Source organism: Psammomys obesus, unplaced genomic scaffold (assembly GCF_907164565.1).
Source record: "Psammomys obesus unplaced genomic scaffold, mPsaObe1.curated_primary_1811, whole genome shotgun sequence".
Taxonomy (NCBI): Eukaryota; Metazoa; Chordata; class Mammalia; order Rodentia; family Muridae; genus Psammomys; species Psammomys obesus.
This window is the reverse complement of record NW_026585895.1, coordinates 55,454,983-55,478,001: the sequence shown is the minus strand read 5'-3', so window position 1 is coordinate 55,478,001 and position 23,019 is coordinate 55,454,983.

Sequence of the window (23,019 nt, the reverse complement as noted above, 5' to 3'; positions counted from 1 at the left end):
CATCTACCTGCTCTTGCAGAAAGCCCCAGCTAGGCAAAACCGTGTTCTATCGGCCGTGCCCCGGGGCACCGTGCCCCGGTCCCTGGCCAAAATCTGACGAGATATTGGACCAGACCGGACCGCTCTCTCTAGAGATTCACCTTCTTCTGGTATGCCATTAAAGGCCACGTCTCTCTCGCCTCCCAATGGGTAACGCCCATACTATGCCGTTTATTCCCTCAGCTTCTCCACTGGGATGTCTTCTAAAAAGTTTTAATACTTTGGGTTTACAACCCCAGTTGTAAACTTCCAAACTCATATGCCTCTATAATAAAACCTGGCCTACATACTCCTAGGTAAGGGTCCAAATTGGCCGATTAACGGCATGTTAAATCCCAATATTTTATGGGGTCTTCTTAACCATTGTCAGCAAACTGGTAAAGGGAAGGAGGTACCCAGGCTTTCTTTCTCCTTCACTCTAAAACTCCTCTCTGTTCCTCCTATTCTCCTACTAAACACCTCCTAACCATAAAACCTCAATCTAAGGAGTTCTGCCTTTGACCCAGCGGATAAAGTTCCACCCCGCCTGCCTGATGCTCCCCCGCCGCTGCCACCACCTCTTGGGGCGGAGAGCTGAGCGGAGACCCGCAGAGCACGAGCCGAGGCATCCGCCCGCAGCACCCCTCGTCCCACCCGCCATGCCCGGCTCAGCCGCAGGCGGTCGGGCCCGGGTCTTCACCAAGGTTAACAGCCTGAGTCGCACCAGTCCCGGTGGCCGACAGCGCTCTGAGACTCGGAGACACACAGCATAGGAATCGACTTTTCAAAACTTGGTAGGGAGTTTTGCGAAATTTAAAATTCCCGCGAAAATCCCTAGGGGCGGCCATTTTGGCTTTGGGAAGAAATGGGCGGGACCTTGGTTTCATCAGAGGCTTCCATGTGGCCAGCGCCATCTTTAATTTGGGCAAAGAGGCCCCACCTCCCATATGCCTTTCTCCAGCCGTCTCCGCGCAATCCCCCCGCCCCTTTCCCAAGTGGCTTCTATTTAAAAGCTCTCTTCCTGATTTCTATACTCAGCTCTTATATTTTCAAATGCTTTATAAAATCTTTATAATTTTCTCATTGGGTTTACGTTTATAAGTCTTAACCGTAATTAACTGTTTATCTTGTCTTTTAGGCCAACAATAAGCCTCATTTCAAATTGGTATGGATTTTTATAAAAATTCAAGGTTGCATTTTACTATCCCACTTCAAAATAAATTTTATATAATAATAAAATTTCAAAGTTACAAATATCTGATCACATTGCGTTGGTTTAAAATATGAGACTATTAAATTGCTTTATACTGTTCTGCTTAGGGGTTCATTGTTACATACAAATTATTTATTAATATTTTAAATTAAGATCTATTAATTTTAGAGGTATTTATCTATGTTAAAACAGTCAATTTGCTACATCTCTACTATCAAAGAGTTAAGATATACTTGGTTAATTTTAAATCTGGTTTATATGGTTCTGCTAAATTGTTGGTCTTAAACTTATAGTTCAAGGGTTTGCTGTGATCTTTGTTTAGGTCTCAGTTAATATTCAGTCCTCTAATTAGTGCTAAGTGCAAAGCTTTTTGCTGTTCAATTTTAATGCAAGTGGTAGGAACAACAAGATTTGCTTTGATTTTAGTTCAAAAATAGCAGATTTAAAGTTATGCTAACAACTGCAGTTGGTTAAGATGTTGAGCTATACTTAGTGTCTTTGTTTAGTTTTTTTTTAAGGTTAAGCCTAGGATGGGTAACTATAAAGTTGCCTTTGTAAATCTACTTAAAATATGGTTCTATATAGCATTCTGTTTTATAGGACACAGTTTAGAGCAGATAATAAAGACAGACAAAGTAACTCAGACATCCTGACCCTCAAGCTTGTCAGAGATCTGATAAATATGACATTTTAACATGTATAAGCTTATTGTGACAGAAAGTCTCAAAGTCCTGGCAGTAGCTCCCCAAGGTCTCCGAGAAGATTTGGGCACAACGACAGATGACTTCAACTCTGGATTGTGGTATGCTAACCACTGGACAATACTGCCTCAACTGGCCCACTGCTAGGGCCCAGCCTAAACTGTGGACACCTGGAGAGTCAATGTTTCATGTTGCTAAGGGCGAGGTGAAGCCATTCTCTTGTTTCTTTCTCCACAGAAACAGTCTCATCTTCTGTGCCTAGCTGGACCACCTCTGCCCATGAAGTTATGAGACCACAGGAGCCAGGGACACTGCCTAGGTGATGGACTAACTGGTCATCTCTGTCATTTTGATTGGCACATGGATTAGTATATTTATTTAGCTCATAACTTATCCTTCTCAGGTCTCTGATTACCTTGATGGCTATGCTAAGCTAATGGTAGCTTTGCAGCTAGAGAGAAGACAATTAGATCCACTGTTAGCTCATTGATCAGTTCACTAGCTAGAACTACTGGGTACTAGATCTCTTATAAAAAAAAAAACAGGTTTGCCTTGCTCACAGAATTTGTGTTAGCTGCCTATGTCTTAAGATATATAGCTGGATAAAAAATATATAGCTTATGTAGGATCTGAGGATATAGGAGTTTAGGTTTTAAAAATCTAGAAAATGTTATTTGATCTAAAAAAATGTTTCAGGGTTAATAAATGCAAAAAAAAGTTAGAGGGTCTTAAGTAAATGTTTTAAGGTATATAAATGAGTTATAATGATATAAAAATGTTTTAAAGCAGATTAAAAATAGGAGATATTCTAAATTTCCCCCCCTTTGCTACTGTTATGCTTATGTTATAAGATTTCAAAAGTTCAGAGTTTTGGCATTGATCAATAGAGTTGATGGGGTACTAGAGCTGCTATTTTCAGGCCTAGACACAGTCCATACTCAAAAAAACAGACCTAAATAAAACTTTTTACTATCCCTTTAGCTAAAGGACAATAAATGTTCATAGCAGTTTCAACTATGTCTCATGGTAAATAACTAAATATAAAGGTCCCTCTCAAAAAATATATTTGAGAGATGTCTTAAGGTTAATAAATACAAGTTATACGTGTTTGAGAGTCTAAAAATGTGTCTTAAGGTTGGCAATGCCACTTATAAATGTTTGAGGGTCTAAAAAATGTTGTAAGGTTGGTAAATTCAAATTATAAAGGTTACAGGGTCTAAGGTGATTTAAGGTTTCTTAAATAGGTAAAAAGGCTTAATATTTCTTCCTGTTGTTATACTACTGTTGTATTGACTGTCCAGAGTTTTGACCTTTATCAGTAGGACTCTAATTTATTAATCTAACTCTAATACAAAAACATTCCACTATACTACTATGCCACTATTATAGTCCTAAGCTCAAGATTATAAGCCTCCATAATGTCTATGCTTATACTAAACGTTAAAATCAAGTGAGTTTCCCTTTTATTTCATAAAAGGCTTTTACCTTTTCAGAGCTCACCTTAAAAAGTACTTATGCCGTGAACACATATGTATGTCTACTGCTTTTTCTCAATGCACAGTACAATTTTGATACTAACATGTCTAAACATGTCTAGTTTTATCTCCTTCTTAAAACTTAAAAGTAATTCTTGTAAGCTGCAGAAAGTCCACATAAATCTACCTCTCAGGACAACTAGATTCCAAATAAGTACTGCATTTATTGCCAATCTCAAAAGGTGGGACTCCTCCCCTTTCCCTGGTTTTGGGACTTCCTTTCCTGGCTACCAGACTACTGTTTACTGCATACAACCACTGGCTAGATTGGTGAGTTCACTCCATTTTCTCAGCATACACACCTCTCTTGGTAGAGCAAGCTTAACCACAGAGCTCTGGCAACTTCCCACTATCTTTTGAGACGAGGGACCCCTCCTCAGCCGTAGCCTTAATTGTCTAGGTTTGACCCTCTATGCTGACTTTCATTTTCGGCCACACTCTCCCTTGGGCGGTACACCCCCTCTACGGGTTCCTTCCCCCCTCGCTCGCTCATGGGAAGGTCCCCCTCGCATACGGTTCCTCTATTTCTCTGCCCCCAATGGGAGATGTCCAGATGCCCGTCCCTCCAGACAGGCTGGAGAATTTCAGGTTTCTACCCCTAGTGCAGCTGGCACTAGGGCCTCTAAGTTTACATGCTTCTGTAACCAAACCTCACCTCAATGACAGATCGAAAAGAAAGCCTTCTTTAAATATTTCCAGTGATTGGGTAAATAAAGGTCCCTCCAGGTAGACAGAGGTTCCCATGTACAAGCCTCATTGATCCAAACCTTTCAATGTATACCTACAGGATTTTCTCTATACTCAACTTTATCTTTTGCCTATATATGTGTTTCAGTGTCCTGCCAGACACAAATGTTTCCTATAGCCACAACGCCAAAGCAGCTACAGATGTTCAACTCTGACCTCACGGACTTCCAACAAGCTACAGGTGTTCAGCTCTGACCTCACAGACTTCCAACAAGCTGGACCTGCACCTTCCCTCCCAGCCATGGGTGTTCTCAGAGACCTGGGAAAGCATCAAAGCAGCCTATTCTTCCTGGACTTGGCCAACATTTCAGCCTTTTGACCTCCCTACAGTGCCCCCAGTGTCAGCAGGAAGTAGCCAGAAGAGAATCTACGCCCGTTTTTCACTTGTTAACAAAAGGCTGAAGTGGTGTGCTTCAGGACCAGGACAAGCGGCTCCAGGTTCTCCCAGTGTTCCCCAGTCCCTACCCACTGCCTTACATGGCTGGCAACTCTCTGTTGACAACCCTCTACCCTAAATTTTCCAGGGCAGAGACTTTTCTTATTCTTAACCTTACAACCTAACCATTTTGTTGCTATAATTCTTCTCTCTCTCAACCTCTTGCATGACAACCAAGAGCTGCTTCCAATGAGCCTAAATTTATATACTTTAACTTACCTTATAAAAGGCAGCCCAAGCTCCCTATTTTTAATTATAGAAAAAGGGAGGAATGTTGGGATCAGTAAGCAGGCACTTCTACTGCCAGCCCCAAGGGACCTAACAAACCGGTTATCAGGCATTTGTGAAGACACCCTGACCACCTGGAACTACCTGCACATGCCCTGGGTCACCCTATAAGAGAACTGGAGCCCTCCCCCTCTCTCTCTTCCTTATTCTCTTACTCTTATTCTCTTTCTCTCCTCCTCCTCTCTCTCTCTCTTTCTCTCTTTCTCTCTCTCCCCCCTTCCCCTAATAAACCTCCCACGTGGAACCGATCTCGTGGTGTGATTTGTAAACTCGCGGGTAACCTCCACAGGCGCACAGGCGCACAGGTGCACGTTTCCCAACATTCCTACGTTTCCTAACACTGCTCCACCCTTAAAAAAACTTTAACCTCTGATTTCTTTGCACTCTGCTCTCAAAAGAAAAATAATATCTTAAGAATATGCTATAAACTCTTATCTAAGGATTTATAATTTGCTCATTAGGAATGGTTTAAAATCTATATAATCTGCAAAAATATTTGGCTTTAAGCTTTTACAACAAAAGCCTTATAATTTGAAAAGCTACATATAAGTCTATAAGTATGATTCAACTCTTGTTTATGGCATATGTATGTGTGCATATGTGTAGGTAACTTTAATTCCACTTCATGTGCATATATGTGCATGTAAGTTTAAAGATATGTATACATATTTATATATATATACACAAATATTTCAAAATAGCAACCATGTTGACCACATGGCTTGCAACTTCCCATGTGATTTTACCATCTTAAGATGACCCTATGATAAAAGCAACAATTACAAAATTTCTTAGTCCTAATGAACTTTCTGTTTATTATTTTATCTCCTTTTAAACTAAAAACTCAACAAGTCTCATATTTTAAATTGATATGGATTTTAATCCGATTATATATTTCAGAGTTATATTTTTTGCAACACGACATAGTATATGTGGTTTAACCCTGATTTAGAACATTCTTTATATGATGATGAAATTACAAGGTTGCAAAGGTCTATTCAGATTAACAAAAAGCTAATTTATATCTTTGCTAGTATGTGGCAATTACATGTTTAAATCTGTATGTCTTAGTTACAAACTAAATCAGAGGAAAAAAAAGCTGTTATACATCATAAAAAGGTCAGAAAATGTCTCAGTATCTTTATGAACTACGTTTACAGTTTTTAAAGTTTTATTTGGATACAAGAAGAGCTCCAATTCAGAATCATAGCTTTTAGGGCTCTAAACTAAGGGATGGCACATAAATCCTAGTCTTTAATGATAATCAAGAAATGTAAGTTAATAGTCAGTCACCTTATAAATTATCAAATTCTTTGATATATTGTCCAAAAATATATTTGTAGTTATGCTACAAATGGTTAGTTACAAGATTAAGCTTCATTTAGCCTTCTTTAAATGTTTTCAAAGTTAATCAGAAAGTAAGTAACTAGAAACAAGTAAAGATTGTCTATTTAGATCATTTTAGCTAAACATGTGGTCTTCAAACACGTCAGGGATCTGAAGAACATGGCGTTTAAAATGCTTAATAAAAAAGCTTCTCACACCAGGCACAGTGTAGGGGAGGCAGAGGCCTGATCTACAAAGTGAGGCTAGAACAGCCAAGGCTATATAGAAAAATCCTGTCTCAAAAAAACAAAACAAACAAACAAACCTTCTTGAGATAGACATGCATGCTCCTGACATCACCCCTAATTTCCTCCAAAGATGAAGGGTACAGGAGAAACTCTAACCTAAAACTTGCTTTAACTGTGGCAAAGATGACCACTGGGCTGTACTTTTGCTTTGATTGCTCATTGCACACTGCCCAAACTGTGGACAGGTGGGATATTGTAAAGTTCACTGTATTACTTTGCTAAGACAAATGTTAGAGCAACCCCTTCAAGTTCCAGATCCACAGGAAAGTCAATCAGATCTTCTGGGACTGGTGGCTGAAGATGGATGCCCCACTGACTCAGAAGATCCTTGGGTGAATGTCCGATAAGCCTCTCTCTCTCTCTCTCTCTCTCTCTCTCTCTCTCTCTCTCTCTTTAGAACAGGGTATCTCTGTGATGCCTTGGCTGTGCTAGAACTTGCTCTGTATACCAGGATGGTCTCAAACCCACAGAAATCCATCTGTATTTGCCTCCTGAGTGCTGGGATTAACGATGTGTGCTACCATTGCCTGGTGCCTTTATCATTTTTTTTATAAACTTATAAGTTCTTGGTCTTCCCTCCCTGATCACCTAGGTAAAATTTATTCTCAGTTTCCTGATGAATTTGAAGACTACACTAGCGACAGATTTATCAGAAGGCTTCAGATGCCTTCTCAGTCCTCTTCATGTGTAAAAATCAAGCCTCAAGCTTCACTCTCCTAGAGCTTCCACCACAGTCTACCTTGTTACTAGACTCAGAAAGCAGGTTTCAAAATAAATTTTAACTATTCCTTTATATAAATGAACTTTCTTTATAGTGACTGCTCCAAGTAATCTCACCTGTGTCTTATGGTGAATATTTGGATAGGAAAAATAATGTAAAGTTTATGAGGATACATAAAGACTGAGGTTACAGAAGCTTAGGTTATGAGGACCTAAGAAAGTATTTTAGGGTCTAAAAAAGTGTTGTTTGGCAAATGGAAGAGAAAGCTTAAATGGTGATAAAGTAATTTAAGTTATAAGAAAGGAATGAAAAATGATTCAGATTTCTACCTGTTGCAATGCTACTGTTGTATTATGACTGTTTGGAACTTTGACATCAATCAGTGGAATTCTGATAAATTAATACTCTAACTCTGGTAAAACATTCTACCATGTGATCCACTATCACAACTCTAAGCTCAAGATTTAAAATTTCTTGTCTTTTAAGTATAAACTTAAAACTGTTTCTCATTGTACTAAATCTATATAAATCTATATACCTCTGGATAGACAGAAGAAGCCTATTGTTTATGGTCTATAGTAATAACTAAAATCAAAATTAAGTAAGCTTTTTCCCTTCCACGGAAGGCTTCTGTCTTCCCTCATATCACCCCAAAGAGTGTTTATGCTTTTAACCAAAGATGATGTCCTGATCTGCTGCTATGCTATGACACCAAGATATAGCTCTATTGTTTTTTTTCTGTAGTCTGGAATGCATTGCAGATATTGAACAATGGTAATACCAACATGTCTTAAGTTTCTCTTTTTTAGACTTAAAAAATATTCTTGTATGAAGGCACAACTTACCCAAAGTAATGGGACACAGTGAAAGCAGTGCTAAGAAGAAAGTTCGTAGCACTAAGTGCCTCCAGAAAGAACTTTAAGACATCTCATAAAAGAAATTTAACAGCACACTTAAAAGGCATAAGAAAGAAAAAAAAAAAAAAAGAAGAAGCAGACACACCCAAGAGGAGTAGATGATTGGAAATAATCAAACTCAGAGATGAAATCAATGAATTAGAAACAAGAAAAACATTCAAAGAATCAATGAAACCAAAATCTGGTTCTTTGAGAAAATCAACAAGATAGACAAACCCTTAACCAAACTAACTAAAAGGCAGAGAGAAACTATCCAAATTAGCAAAATCAGAAATGAAAAGGAGGACATAACTACAGATACTGAGGAAATCGAAACAATCATTAGGTCTTACTACAAAAGCCTATATGCCACAAAATTTGAAAATCTAAAGGAAAAGAAAAATTTTCTTGATAGATTCCATGTACCAAAGTTAAATCAAGATCAGATAGATTAAATAGTCCTATATCCCCCATGGAAATAGAAGCAATCATCAAAAGTCTCCCTTTCAAAAGAAGCCCAGGGCCAGATTGTTTTAGCCCAGAATTCTACCAGACCTTCAGAGAAGAGCTAATTCCAATTCTCTTCAAAATATTCCACAAAATAGAAACAGAAGGAACAATACCAAACTCATTCTATGAAGCCACAGTCACTTGATACCTACAACACACAAAGATTCAACAAAAAAAGAACTTTAGACTTATCTCTCTTATGAATATTGATGCAAAAACACTCAACAAAATACTTTGCAAACTGAATGCCAACAACACATCAAAGATATCATCCACCATGACCAAGTAGGCTTCATCCCAGGCATGCAAGGAAGGTACAATATACAGAAATCCATCAATGTAATCTACTATATAAACAAACTGAAAGAGAAAAACCACATGATCATCTCCTTAGATGCTACAAAAGTCCAACACCCATTCATGTTTAACGTCTTGGAGAGATCAGAGATACAAGGCACATACCTAAACATAGTAAAGGCAATATACAGCAAACCTATAGCCAACATCAAACTAAATGGAAAGAAACTTAAAGCAATCCCACTGAAATCAGGGACAAGGCAAGGCTGCTCACTCTCTCCATTTCTCTTCAACATAGTACTTGAAGTCCTAGCTAGAGCAATAAGACAACTAAAGGAGATCAAGGGGATACAAATCAGAAAGAAAGAAGTCAAACTATCGCTATTTGCAGATAATATATTATACATGAGTGACCCCAAAACTTCAACCAGAGAACTTGTTCAGCTGATAAACGCCTTCAGCAAACTGGCTGGATACAAAATAAACTAAAAAACAACAACAACAACAAAAAAAACTAAAATAAATCAGTACCCCTCCTATATACCAAAGACAAATGGGCTGAGAAAGAAGTTAGGAAAACTACACCCTTCACAATAGCCACAAATAACATTAAGTACTTTAGTGTGACTCTATTCAAGAAAGTAAAAGACCTGTTTGAAAAAAAAAAAAAAAAACTTCAAGTCTCTGAAGAAAGGAATTGAAGAAGATATCAGAAGATGGAAGATCTGCCATGCTCATAGCGCAGTAGAATTAAAATAGTGAAAATGGCCAAATTTTCTGCCAAAAAACAATCTACAGAATCAATGCAATTTCTATCAAAATACCATCACAATTCTTTACAGACCTTCAAAGAACAATTTTCAAATTCATATAGAAAAACAAAAACCCAAAATTGCCAAAATGATCCTATACAGCAACAGACCGTCTGGTCTCCATCCCTGATCTCAGAGAAATAGTAATAAAAACTGCATGGTATTGGCATAGAAACAGAATGGTGGATCATTGGAATCAAATAGAAGATCCAGAAATAAACCCACACACCTATGGATACTTGATTTTTGACAAAGAAGCCAAAACCATACAATGAAAAAAAGACAGCATCATCAACAAATGGTGCTGGTCTAACTGGATGTCTACATGTAGAAAACTGCAAATACATCCATACTTATCACCCTGCACAAAATGAAAGTCCAAGGGGATCAAAGACCTCAACATAAAACCAGACACACTAAATCGGTTAGAGGAAAAGTGGGGAAGAGCCTAGAACTCATTGGCACAGGAGACAATTTCCTGAACAGAACACAAACAGCACAGGCTCTAAGAGCAACAATAAATAAATGGGACCTCATAAAACTGAAAGCTTCTGTAAAGCAAATAACACTGTCATCAGAACAAAATGACAGCCTATAGACTGGAAAAGGATCTTCACCAACCCTCTATCTAACAGAGGGCTAATATCCAGAATATGCAAAGAACTCAAGAAGTTAAACAACAAATCAAGTAATCCAATTAAAAAATGTGATACAGACCTAAACAAAAAATCCTCAATAGAAAAATATCAAATGGCAGAGAAACACTTGAAAAAATGCTCAACATCCCCAGTCATCAGGGAGATGCAAATCAAAATGACCCTGAGATTTCACCTTACACCCATCAGAATGGCTAAGATCAAAAATTCAAGTGGAAATACATGCTGGAGAGGATGTGGATAAAGGGAACCCTCCTCCATTGTTGGTTGGAATGTAAACTTGTACTACCACTTTGGAAATCAATCTGGTGCTTTCTCAGACAATTGGGAATAGCGCTTCCTCAAGATCCAGCTATACCATTCCTAGGCATATATCCAAACGTTGCTCAAGTATAAAACAAGGACATTTCTTCAACCATGTTTGTAGCAGCTTTATTCATAATAGCCAGAACCTGGAAACACCCCAGATGTCCCTCAACTGAGGAACAGATACAAAAATTGTGGTACATTTACACAATGGAATACTCCTCAGCAATTAAAAACAAGTAAATCATGAAATTTGCAGGCAAATGGTGGAAACTAGAAAAGATCATCCTGAGTGAGGCATCCCAGAAACAGAAAGACACACATGGTAAAGACTCATTTATAAGTGGATGTTGGACATGTAATATAAGATAAACATACTAAAATCTTTACACCTAAAGAAGCTAAGCAAGAATGAGAACATTGGATAGGATGATCAATCCTCATTCAGAAAGGCAAATGGGTTGGACATCAGAAGAGGGAGAAAACAGGGAACAGGACAGGAGCCTACCACAAAGGGCCTCTGAAAGATTGTACCCAGTAGGGTGTCTAAGAGAATGCTGAGACTCATAACCAGACTTTGCCAGAGTGCAGGGAATCTTATGTCACTTAAGTTTTTGATCTTAGCCATTTCTGCATGTAGACATCCAGTTGGACCAGCACCATTTGCTGAAGATGCTGTCTTTTTTTCATTAAATGGTTTGGGCTTCTTTGTCAAAAATCTAATATTCATAGGTATTTCTGGTCTGCTATTCGAATCCATTGATCCACCAGTCGGTTTCTATGCCAATACCATGCAGTTTTTATTACTATTGATCTGTAGTACAGCTTGAGATCAGGGATGGAAACACGTCCATACAATCTGTTGTTTCACAGGATCATTTTGGAAATGCTTGGGGTTTTTTTGTTTTTCCATATGAAGTTGAGAATTTTTCTTTCAAGGTCTGTAAAGAATTGAGTTGGTATTTTGATGGGAATTGCATTGAGTCTGTAGATTGATTTTGGCAGGATGGCCATTTTCACAATGTTAATCCTACCAATCCATGAGCACGGGAGATCTTTCCATCTTCTGAGATCTTCTTCAATTTCTTTCTTCAGAGACTTGAAGTTTTTCTCAAACAGGTCTTTCACTTGGTTAGAGTCACACCAAGGTACTTTTATGTTATTAGTGGCTATTGTGAAGGGTATTCTTCCTTAATTTCATTCTCAACTCTTTTGTCTTTGGTATACAGGAGGGCTTCTGATTTTTTTTTAAGTTCATTTTGTATCCTGCCACTTTGCTGAAGGTGTTTATCACCTGAACGAGTTCTCTGGTTGAATTTTTGGTGTTGCTTATGTATTCTATCATATCATCTGCGAATAGTGATACGTTGACTTCTTCCTTTCTGATTTGTATCCCCTTGATCTCCTTTAGTTGTCTTATTGCTCTAACTAGGACTTCAAGTACTATGTTGAAGAGATATGGAGAGAATGGGCAGCCTTGCCTTGTCCCTGATTTCAGTGGGATTGCTTTAAGTTTCTTTCCATTTAGTTTGATGTTGGCTATAGGCTTGCTGTATATTGCCTTTACTATCTTTAGGTATGTGCCTTGTATCTCTGATCTCTCCAAGACTTTAAACATGAATGGGTGTTGGACTTTGTCAAATGCTTTTGTAGCATCTAAGGAGATGATCATGTGGTTTTTCTCTTTCAGTTTGTTTATATAGTGGATTACATTGATGGATTTCTGTATATTGTACCTTCCTTGTATGCCTGGGATGAAGCCTGCTTGGTCATGGTGGATGATATCTTTGATGTGTTGTTGGCATTCAGTTTGCAAAGTATTTTGTTGAGTGTTTTTGCATCAATATTCATAAGAGAGATAAGTCTAAAGTTCTTTTTTTGTTGAATCTTTGTGTGTTGTAGGTATCAAGTGACTGTGGCTTCATAGAATGAGTTTGGTAATATTCCTTCTGTTTCTATTTTGTGGAATATTTTGAAGAGAATTGGAGTTAGCTCTTCTCTGAAGGTCTGGTAGAATTCTGGGCTAAAACCATCTGGCCCTGGGCTTTTTTTGAAAGGGAGGCTGGTTGATGACTGCTTCTATTTCCTTGGGGGATATAGGACTATTCAATCTTTCTACCTGATCTTGACTTAATTTTGGTAGATGGAATCTATCAAGAAAATTCTTCATTTCCTTTAGATTTTCAAATTTTATGGCATATAGGCTTTTGTAGTAAGACCTAATGATTGTTTAGATTCCCTCAGTGTCTGTAGTTATGTCCCCCTTTCCATTCCTGATTTGGATAGTTTCTCTCTGCCTTTTAGTTAGTTTGGTTAAGGGTTTGTCTATCTTGTTGATTTTCTCAAAGAACCAGCTCTTGGTTTCATTGATTCTTTGAATAGTTTTATTTGTTTCTAATTGATTAATTTCAGCCCTGAGTTTGATTATTTCCAGCTGTCTGCTCCTCTTAGGTGTATTTGCTTCTTTTTTTTTTCTAGGGCTTTCAGTTAGGCCATTGAGTTGTGTGTATGAGATGTTTCAAATTTCTTCTTGAAGGCACTTAGTGCTATTAACTTTCCTCTTAGCACTGCCTTCATTGTGTTCCATAAGTTAGGGGATGTTGTGCCTTCATTTTTATTGAATTCTAGGAAGTCTTTAATTTCTTTCTTTATTTCTTCCCTAACCAAGCTGTCATTGAGTAGCAAGTTTTTCTGTTTCCATATATGTGCAGGCTTTTTGCTGTTTCTGTTGTTGAGGTACATCTTTATAGCATGATGGTCAGATAGTATATAAGGTATTATTTCAATCTTCTTGTATCTTCTGAGGCTTGCTTTGTGACCGATTGTATGGTCTACTTTGGAGATGGTTCCATGAGGTGCTAAAAAGAAGGTATACTCTGTTGATTTGGGGTGAAAAGTTCTGTAGACATCTATTAGGTCCATTTGATTTAGGAACTCTGTAAGTGCCCTTATCTCCCTGTTTTCTTCTGACTGGATGATCTGTCCCTTGGTGAGAGTGGAGTGTTGAAGCCTCCCACTGTTAAGATTTTGGGATCAATGTGTGATTTCAGTTTTAATAATGTTTCATTTACAAATGTAGGTGGTCTTGTATTTGGGGCATAGATGATCAAAATTGTGATACCCTTCTGTTGGAATTTTTCTTTGATGAGAAGGAAGTGCTCCTCCTCATCTTTTTTGATTAATTTTGGTTGAAAGTCTATTTTATTAGATATTAGGATCGCTACCCCAGCTTGTTTTCTGGGTCCATTTGCTTGTAAAACATTTTTCCAGCCCTTTACTCTGAGGTAGTGTTTATCTTTGTTGCAAAGGTGTGTTTCTTGGATGCAGCAGAATGTTGGATCCTGTTTCTGCAACTATTCTGTTAGTCTGTGTCTTTTTATTGGAGAGTTGCATCCAATGATGTTGATAGATAATAGTGACCAATGACTGGGTATAGTAGTCTGGGTTGGCATCTGTGTTTCCTTAAAGACTGCATGACCTCTACCCAGGCCCTTCTGGCTTTCATAGTTTCTGATGAGAAGTCTGGTGTGATTCTAATTGGTCTACCTTCATATGTTACTTGACATTTTCCCTTGCTGCCTTTAATTTTTTTCTTTGTTTTGTAGGTTTAGTGTTTTGATTATGATGTGACATGAGGAATTTCTTTTCTGGGCTAGTTTATTTGGTGTTCTGTAGGCTTCTTGTATGTTTACGGACATCTCTTTCTTTAAGTTGGGAAATTTTTCTTTTATGATTTTCTTAAAAATATTTTCCAGTCCTTGGAGCCTGGAATCTTTTTTTATCTCTTCCTATTAGTCTTAGGTTTCATCTTTTCATGGTGTCCTTGATTTCTTGGATATTTTGTTTTGGAGATTTTTCCGATTTTACTTTTTTTTTGAGGGAGGTAAGTGTATCTTTTTTTGAAGTAAGTGTATCTTCAGCACCCAAGATTCTCTCTTCCATCTCTTGTATTCTATTGGTAATGCTTACCTTTGTGGTTCCTGATCTTTTCTCAAAGTTTTCCAGCGGTTTCTCTGTTTATGTTTTCTTTATAGATTCTAATTCTGTTTTCATGCTTTGTACCATTTCCTTCATCTGTTTAAATGTGGATTCTTGTCTTTCTATAATGGCTCCTAATTTTTTTTTGTTTTTTTTTGTTTTCTCTCTATATGCCACTACTTGTTCCTCTACCTGGGCTGTTATATTTTTCCGTATTTCTTTGAGAGCTTTGTTCATTTCCTCTTTTTGTTCCTCTAATAACTGCATAAGCATAGCTTTAAAGTCATTTTCCTGTGTTTCTGCTGATTTAAAATATCCATTGATTTTGGTGGTTGTTGGTGGTTGATGTCCTGATTTTTGGGGGGTAAGTTCTTATGCTGACCTCTGGCTATTTGCTTATATGTAACCTTCACTGTTTGTTCCCGGACTCTGAACTTTAGATTGGAACCATCTTTCTCTGGTGTCTGGAGTATTCTTCTGGAAGATGAGAGAGGTGCAGTGGTTTGAGAGTGTGAGTTGTTGTTTCAGCTGTACCTGAGAGAGGAAAAGCCGCTAGCTCAGAATCGCTATTGCGGGGGAGTAAGCGTGTGTGTGTGTGTGTGTGTGTGTGTGTGTGTGTGTGTGTGTGTAAGTGTGTCTTGAAGGAGAGAGTGCTAGAGAGTGTAGGTGCTTGGGATATGTGGGTTAGGAGCAAGCGCAGGAAGGGATGTGGATCTAGCACTGTTCGCAAGCGCAGATTGCAGGCATAAAGCACCTGCTCAGATTTCCTGAGTACCCAATGGTCTATAGTCTGTGGCGGGCTCTGCAGGCTGGACTCTGAGGCCTGTGGCTGATGCTGCGGGCAGGACATGTACACTGATGTGGGCTCTGTGTACCCGTCCCTGTGCTCTGTGCTAGAAGCTGTGAGCACAGCAGGCTGGGCTCTGCTCTCTGAGTTAGAAAGTGCTATGTGCTTCCCCTGCCACCTCCCCCGCAGGCAAGGCGGGAGTTCGGAGGTCATGGGGGAAACGCCAGGGGTTTGAGTTTTCTCAGTATCAAATCTCAAGAAGGGGGATCTGTACTTGGAGTAGGCAGCACTGTGCTCTTTGCAAGTTGCTGCATGCACTGCGGGCCGCCTCCCCTGCCTCCTCTGCTGGCTGCAGTACCTCTGCCGCTGCTTCCGCCCATCATGGGGAAGTGCCTGGGAACTGATTGCCCAGGAGAAGGTACAATTATATATTAAGATCATCTGGCCTTGAGTTTTTGTTGCTGTTGGGGATTTTCAATGATTCTATCTCATTGCAAGTTATAGGTCTGTTTAAATGGTTAATATGACCTTGATTTAATAAGATTTAGTAAGTAGTAGCTGTTGAGAAGATAATCCATGTTTTTCAGATTTTCCAGTTTGGTGGAGTACAGGTTTTTAATGCATATATTTATGATTCTCTGGATTTTTTTGTGTCTGTGGTTATGTGCTCTTTTTTTTTTGTTTGTTTCTCATTTTGTTAATATGAATATTCTCTATCTTTTAGTTAGTTTGGATGAAGGTTTATCTATCTTGTTGATTTCTTTTTTCTCAAAGAACCATCTCTTTGTTTCATTGATTCTTTGTATGGTTCTCTTTATTTTTTTTAATTTTTTATTAATTACACTTAATTCATTTTGTATCCCCCCATAAGCCCCTCCCTCCTCCCCTCCCGATCCCACCCTCCCTCCCCTTTCTGCATGCATGTCACTCCCCAAGTCCACTGATAGGGGAGGTTCTCCTCTTCTTTCTGATCTTAGTCTATCAGTTCTCATCAAAAGTGGCTGCATTGTTCTCTACTGTGGCCCGATAAGGCTGCTCCCCCCTCAGGGGGAGGTGATCAACGAGCAGGCCAATCAGATTATGTCAGAGGCAGTCCCTCTTCCCATTACTATGTAACCCACTTGGACACTGAACTGCCATGGGCTACACCTGTGCAGGGGTTCCAGGTCATCTCCACGAATAGTCCTTGGTTGGAGTATGATTTTCTGGGAAGTTCCCTGTGTTCAAATTATCTTGTTCTGTTGCTCTCCTTGTGGAGTTCCCGTCCCCTCCAGCTCTTACTATTTCCCACTTCTTACATAGAATTCCATTCACTCTGTCTTTACTTCTATTTTATTGATTTCAACCTTCAGTTTGATCACTTCTTGTCATCTACTCCTCAGGTGTGATTTCTTCTTTTTGTTCTAGAGCTTTCAGATGTGCTATTAAGTTGCTAGTGTGAAATCTTTCCAGATTTTTTAAGTAGATACTTAGTGCTAGGAATATTTCTCTTAGTACCACACATAAGTACCACTTATGTGTCCCATAAGTTTGAGTATGTTTTATATTCATTCAATTCAATTTGAGAAAATACTAAATTTCTTTATCTGCTTTGAATAATTATTAATTCAGTTAAGAGTTTTTCAGTTTCTATGACTTTGTAAGCTTTCTGTTGATTTTGTTGTTTTTGGTATCGAATCAGTGGTGGTCCCATAAAATGCAGGGAGTTATTTCAATTTTCTCATATCCGTTGAGATTTGCTTTGTTTTGAGTATGCAGTTAATTTTAGAGAAAGTAGGCTGGAGAGATGGCTCAGTGGTTGAGAGCACTGACTTCTCTTCCAGAGGATCCAGATTCAATTCCCAGCACCCACGTGGCAGCCCACAACTGTCTGTAACTCCTGTCCCAGGGGATCTGACACCGTCACATAGACAAACATGCAATCAAACACCAATACACATAAAATAAAAATAAATAAAAAAATTAAAATATTTTGGAGAAAGTTTCATGAGATGCTGACAAGAAGTTATATTCTTTAGCATTTGGGTGAAATGTTCTGTAAATATCTGTTATGTCCATTTGGTTTAAAACGAGTTAGCTTTAATCTTTATCTGCTTAGTTTTTGTGTGGATGACCATTCTGTTGATGAGAGAGCAGAATTGAAGTAGCACACTACCAATGTGTAAAAATCAGTATGTGATGTAAATTGTAGTAGTGCTTCTTTTACAGTCTTTAGAGCAATTGCATTTGTGAATAAATGTTAAGAATTGAAATGTCATCTTGGTGGATTATTTTCTTTGATGAGTATGTAGGGGTCCTTCTATTTTGTTAAATATTAAGATGTCTACATAAGATTGCTTCTTAGGTCTATTTACTTGAAATAACTTTTTCCTTACATTTCCAACCTTGAGGTAAGGTCTATCATTGAGGTGTTTTTCCTTGGAGGGTACAGAATGGATCCTGTTTTCACATCCATTTTGTTAGTCTGTGTACTTTTATTGGGGAATTGAGACCAGTGATAGTTGAGATATATCAATCATCAATAAATGTTGACACTGTTATTTTGTTGTCATTGCTGTGGTAGTAGTGGTGGCGTTGGTGTGTGTGTCTGTGATTCCCTGCTTTGGCTTTACTGATATAAAATTATTTATTTCCTCTATTTTCATGATTGTACTTAATCTTAGGTTGGTTTTTTTCTTCTAACACCTATAAATCTGTATTTGTAGACAGATATTTTAAATTTTGGCTTTATAATGGATACCTTATTTTCTCCATGTACGGTGACTGAAAGTTTTGCTGAGTATAGTGGCCTGGGTTGGTCTCTTAGAGTCTACAAAACATCTGTCTAAGACCTTCTGGCTTTTAGAATCTCCATTGAGAAGTAAGGAGTAAGCATAATAGATCTTCCTTTTTATATGATTTGGGTTTTTTTTCATTGCAGCTTTTAATATTATTTTCATTCTTTGTATTTATTATTTTGATCATTATGTGATGAGGAAACTTTCTTTTCTGGTTCAATCTATTTGGTATAGATGTAACATTTTCTTTGACAAATGTATTCATTTTTTTTTCATTGTTATTTTTAAAGCCTGAGATTTGCTTTTCCATCTCTTGTTTTCTGTTTATAATTCTGTTCAAATTCCTAATTTTTTTTCACTCCCAGAATTCCCTCAATTTGTGTTTTGTTGATTGATTCTATTTCCAATTTCTGGCCTTGAACAATTTTATTTTCTTACACTGTGTTTTTTGGATTTCTATTAGAGATTTACTCATTTCCTCTTTAAGGACCTATAACAGAAGTTTTAGTTTTTTTTGTATGTTATGTAAATATGCTTTTGTTGTAATTGGTATTTTATTTAGACTATAGTTTGTCCACACCTGTTAATTGTCTCATGGGGAGAGTGACTTTGCCAGCTGGTATGGCCTTCCACATGCAGCACGGAGAGGGGCGTGGTCTAAGAGTCCAAAAGCATAAATATGAGAGCTGAGAAAGAGAAGATGTGGCATTCCCTGTCGGCATGTGGTGTGTTGCAGTTTGGAGAGACCAGAGACCAAAGGGTGTGTCAGTTTGAAGCAAACAAAAAGAGAGAAATGCTTTGGGCCACAGTGACATAGAGAAGACTGCCCTGAAAGAATCACTTGACCCTAAATAGCCTGGTAAAGTAAAAGGGTATGGACTCCCTCTCCCCATTAACCTTTTATTTCTCCTACTTAAGGTTGGGGGTTGGTAGAAGGGAGGTAGAAACCTAGATACCTCAAATAAAGGAGAAAATTTTTTTAAAAGAGCGCTTCAAGGACCTCTATCATATTCATAAGGGCTGTTATTAGGTCTTTTGCTTGTGCTTCAGCTATGTTGGAATATTCAGTGATTGTTCTTATGCTGACATCTAAGAATCAGGGTTTGGAATAACTGAAGGTCTAAATGCTGGCTTCTGGATTTGTCTTTGTTAGTTCTATGTTTTGTTCCTTGGTTATGTTTCCTCTCTGGATTCTGGAGAGTGTGATGGCTATGTGTTGCCTGTTTTTCCGGCCTGTTCCCCTGGTATGTTCACAGAGAATGCCTGCTGGTATTTGAGGCTGGGTAACGGGGGTGAGTCAATGGAAGGAAAATTGGAGAAGTTATTCTTGATCTACTGGGGATAAGGTCAGAGGGGAAAGGGAGACCACAGCAGTTTTCCAGCTACAGAGCTGTGGATGAGACTAGGAGTATTGACTCTCAGAAACAACAGAAGAGGTGTGGGTCTGCCTTTGGCCTAATTGTTGCCTTTTGGATAGTGGCGCTTGGGTTAGCAGGAGGTGCCTGCTGGAGTTGAGATCTGAAACTAAGCAACAGATGGTGAGAAGAGGTTAGGATAGGGTGGTCTGTGGGATCCAAAGGAGATGTGTGCGAGGATAACAGAAGACTGTAGCTGGTATTCTGTTTCAGCACTAGAGAGGAGACTGGAAGATTGGGTCTGCAGGTGCACATAGAGAGGAGAATGTCTGCAGGCACAGCCTAAGCTGTTTTGTTTATATGGTTGTTCTTGTTGTTTTATTGTTGTATCTTTGTTTGGTTTTGGTATCTAACTTACACCTGCATTACAGAATGAGTTTGGCATAGTTCTTCATTGTTTCATTGAAAGATTGGCAAAATTTAGCAGTCTATTCAGTTCTGGACGTTTTTTTTGTGGTAAGGCTTTAAATTACTACATCATGTTCATTGTTTGTCATGTATCTGTTTAGGTTGTTTATATCATTGTGTTTTAATTTTTAATTTAGGTCTAGAGATTTATTTATACTAGATTGTCCAACTTGATGAAATAGAAGTTTTCAAAGTATAACTTGATAACTTTTCAGATTTCACTCTAGTCTGTTGTAACAACTTTCATTTATTTATTTGTTTGTTTAGTGGTGAATATTTTCATTCATCTTCCTGTGGATTAAAATAGCAAGAAACATTTTTGCAATTCCCAAACACTTTCATGTGTTCTTCTCTTGAGGCTGTCATAGTGAAAGTTTGCTTTTAATTCCACTGAGCATTAGTGTCATAGGAAACAGAAGTGATCACTCAGTAATATATATTTGTCTCATTAACCCATGGGGGTATAATTTTTAAAATTTGTTTGTGAGTAAGGATTTTTTGTTTCTTCCATTTAAACCTAAATAAAATGGTTCAAATATAGCATTATTTAATATGCAAATTTTGATGTATATAAGGTATGTTTTCTATTTTTTTCCCAGAAATTAGTAATTGTAACTCAGAAAATACTTTTACTGGTTGTAAGAGCTTTCTCCTCTTAATGTCTTTTTTAGATAGTCATTAGGAATACTTAGGCTTTTTAAGTCTTTATTTGTGAAGTCTCAGCATTGGCCCCTTTACATATAAAGTAATGGACAGATTAAAGTATAGTATAAGAAATATTCTTTAAAGTTTCTGTCAATTGAGCATTCATACTTATAAAGGCATAAAATCTTTGTTCTGTGATTCCCTGGGTTATGATGTTAGGTGTAAACCAAAACCTATTCCATGCCATTAGAGCCTGATTTATAATCATATAATCTTTATCTCACACACATTTATATTCTGCCTTGGTTCTGAAATTGGCCAACATTTCCTATACAGACCTTTTAGATCCATTTCAATAGCCAGACTAAAGTATTAAAAATCCTAATGTTTTTTTCTTATTTGATTCATTCTAGTCAACTTAGCCCATAACTTTTCTATATTAATTCAACCAGCAAATGCTAAATGAGCCTTTTCATACATCAACATTTCTGGATGCATTCACAAAAAGAAAGAAAACTTCTGTCATGAAGCATATTTGTGGATCTCTATCCATGGATACTTTAATTAATTTTTAGAAAATTTGAAAAAAACTCCTTTGACTATCTAGTTTTATGAATGTTCACATTTAATATAACCAAAACTGGATGGACATTGGAAGAAGGAAAAAACAGGAAACAGGACAGGAGCCTACCACAGAGGGCCTCTGAAAGACTCTACCCAGCAGCTTATCAAAGCAGATGCTGAGACTCATAGCCAAACTTTGGGCAGAGTGCAGGGAATCTTATGAAAGAAGGGGGAGATAGTAAGACCTGGAGAGGACAGGAGCTCCACAAAGAGAGCAACAGAATCAAAATATCTGGGCACAGCGGTTCTTTCTGAGACTGATACTCCAACCAAGGACCATTCATGGATATAACCTAGAACCCCTGCTCAGATGTAGCCCATGGAAGCTCAGTATCCAAATGGGGTCCCTAGTAATGGGAATAGGGACTGTCTCTGACATGAACTCAGTGTCTAGCTCATTGTTTCCCCCTGCCCCCAAGGTGGGAGCAGCCTTGCCAGGCCACAGAGGAGGACAATGCATCCAGTCCTGATGAGACCTGATAAGCTAGGGTCAGATGGAAGCAGAGGTGGAGCTCCCCTATCAGTGGACTTGGAGAGGGACTTGGGAGGAGATGAGGGAGGGAGAGTGGGATTGGGAGGGAATGAGGGAGGGAGCTACAGCTGGGATACAAAGTGAATAAACTGTAATTAATATTTAAAATGTCAAAAAATAAATACCATTTTGAAAAGTACACCCATTTACAAATGTATTCTCAAAAGTAAGGTATTTTTTAAAAACTGAAAGTACATTTTTCTGTGTGTAATTTGTGTATTTTCTTAAAATCGATGTGGATTTTTTACAGTCACTTTTGTTGCCATTGGTGTTCAATTTACCTTTTTATGGCATACTCCAACCTCAGTTTTTATAAGGAGACTCCTAACAGGAACACTTATTCTAAGTATTAGAAGCATTGTTTTTACAACATTCTGTGTGTGCTGATACTGTGGTTCTTGAAGGACAATTTTCACTATTTTCATGGCAGCATGTCAACCGACATTTTAGACTATTTTTAAAATCATGTTTTGTTATTTTGGTAACAGGTACTTATCACATCTATTATTATCTCAGTGATTAGTCTAAATAAATCAATGCTAATATTCTATGTTCTCTCTATCAACCACATACAAGATTCTGCATCAGCAAGAACTGACATAATCCCAGGTATTATTAAAGAGGGAAATAAAGCAGATTTCATTTCATTAAAATCAGTTTCAAAAACTATGATTTCTAATTCATAAACCAATACTTAATTTTAACATGCAACAATTTGTGCTAAGCATGTTTGCTTGAAAATCCTCAGAATCTCAGAATTAAGTGAATTTGATCCATAATTCAGTTGCATTAATTTGGAAGAATCAAATTTGATTTAATGCAATAATACACGGAAATAATTAAGCCAAAATTTATAATTAATTATAATATAATGTGTGTAATAATATATGATGGATAGGTGTTAGGGAGATGATAGATAGATGATAGATAGATAGATAGATAGATAGATAGATAGATAGATAGATAGATAATAGACGGATAGATAGAGGTATGCATATATGTTCACTCATGCATATGTATATTGAAGCCAAATGTTACATTAGGCATTTCTTTCAATTTCTTCATCTTATTTTGAGGGACTGG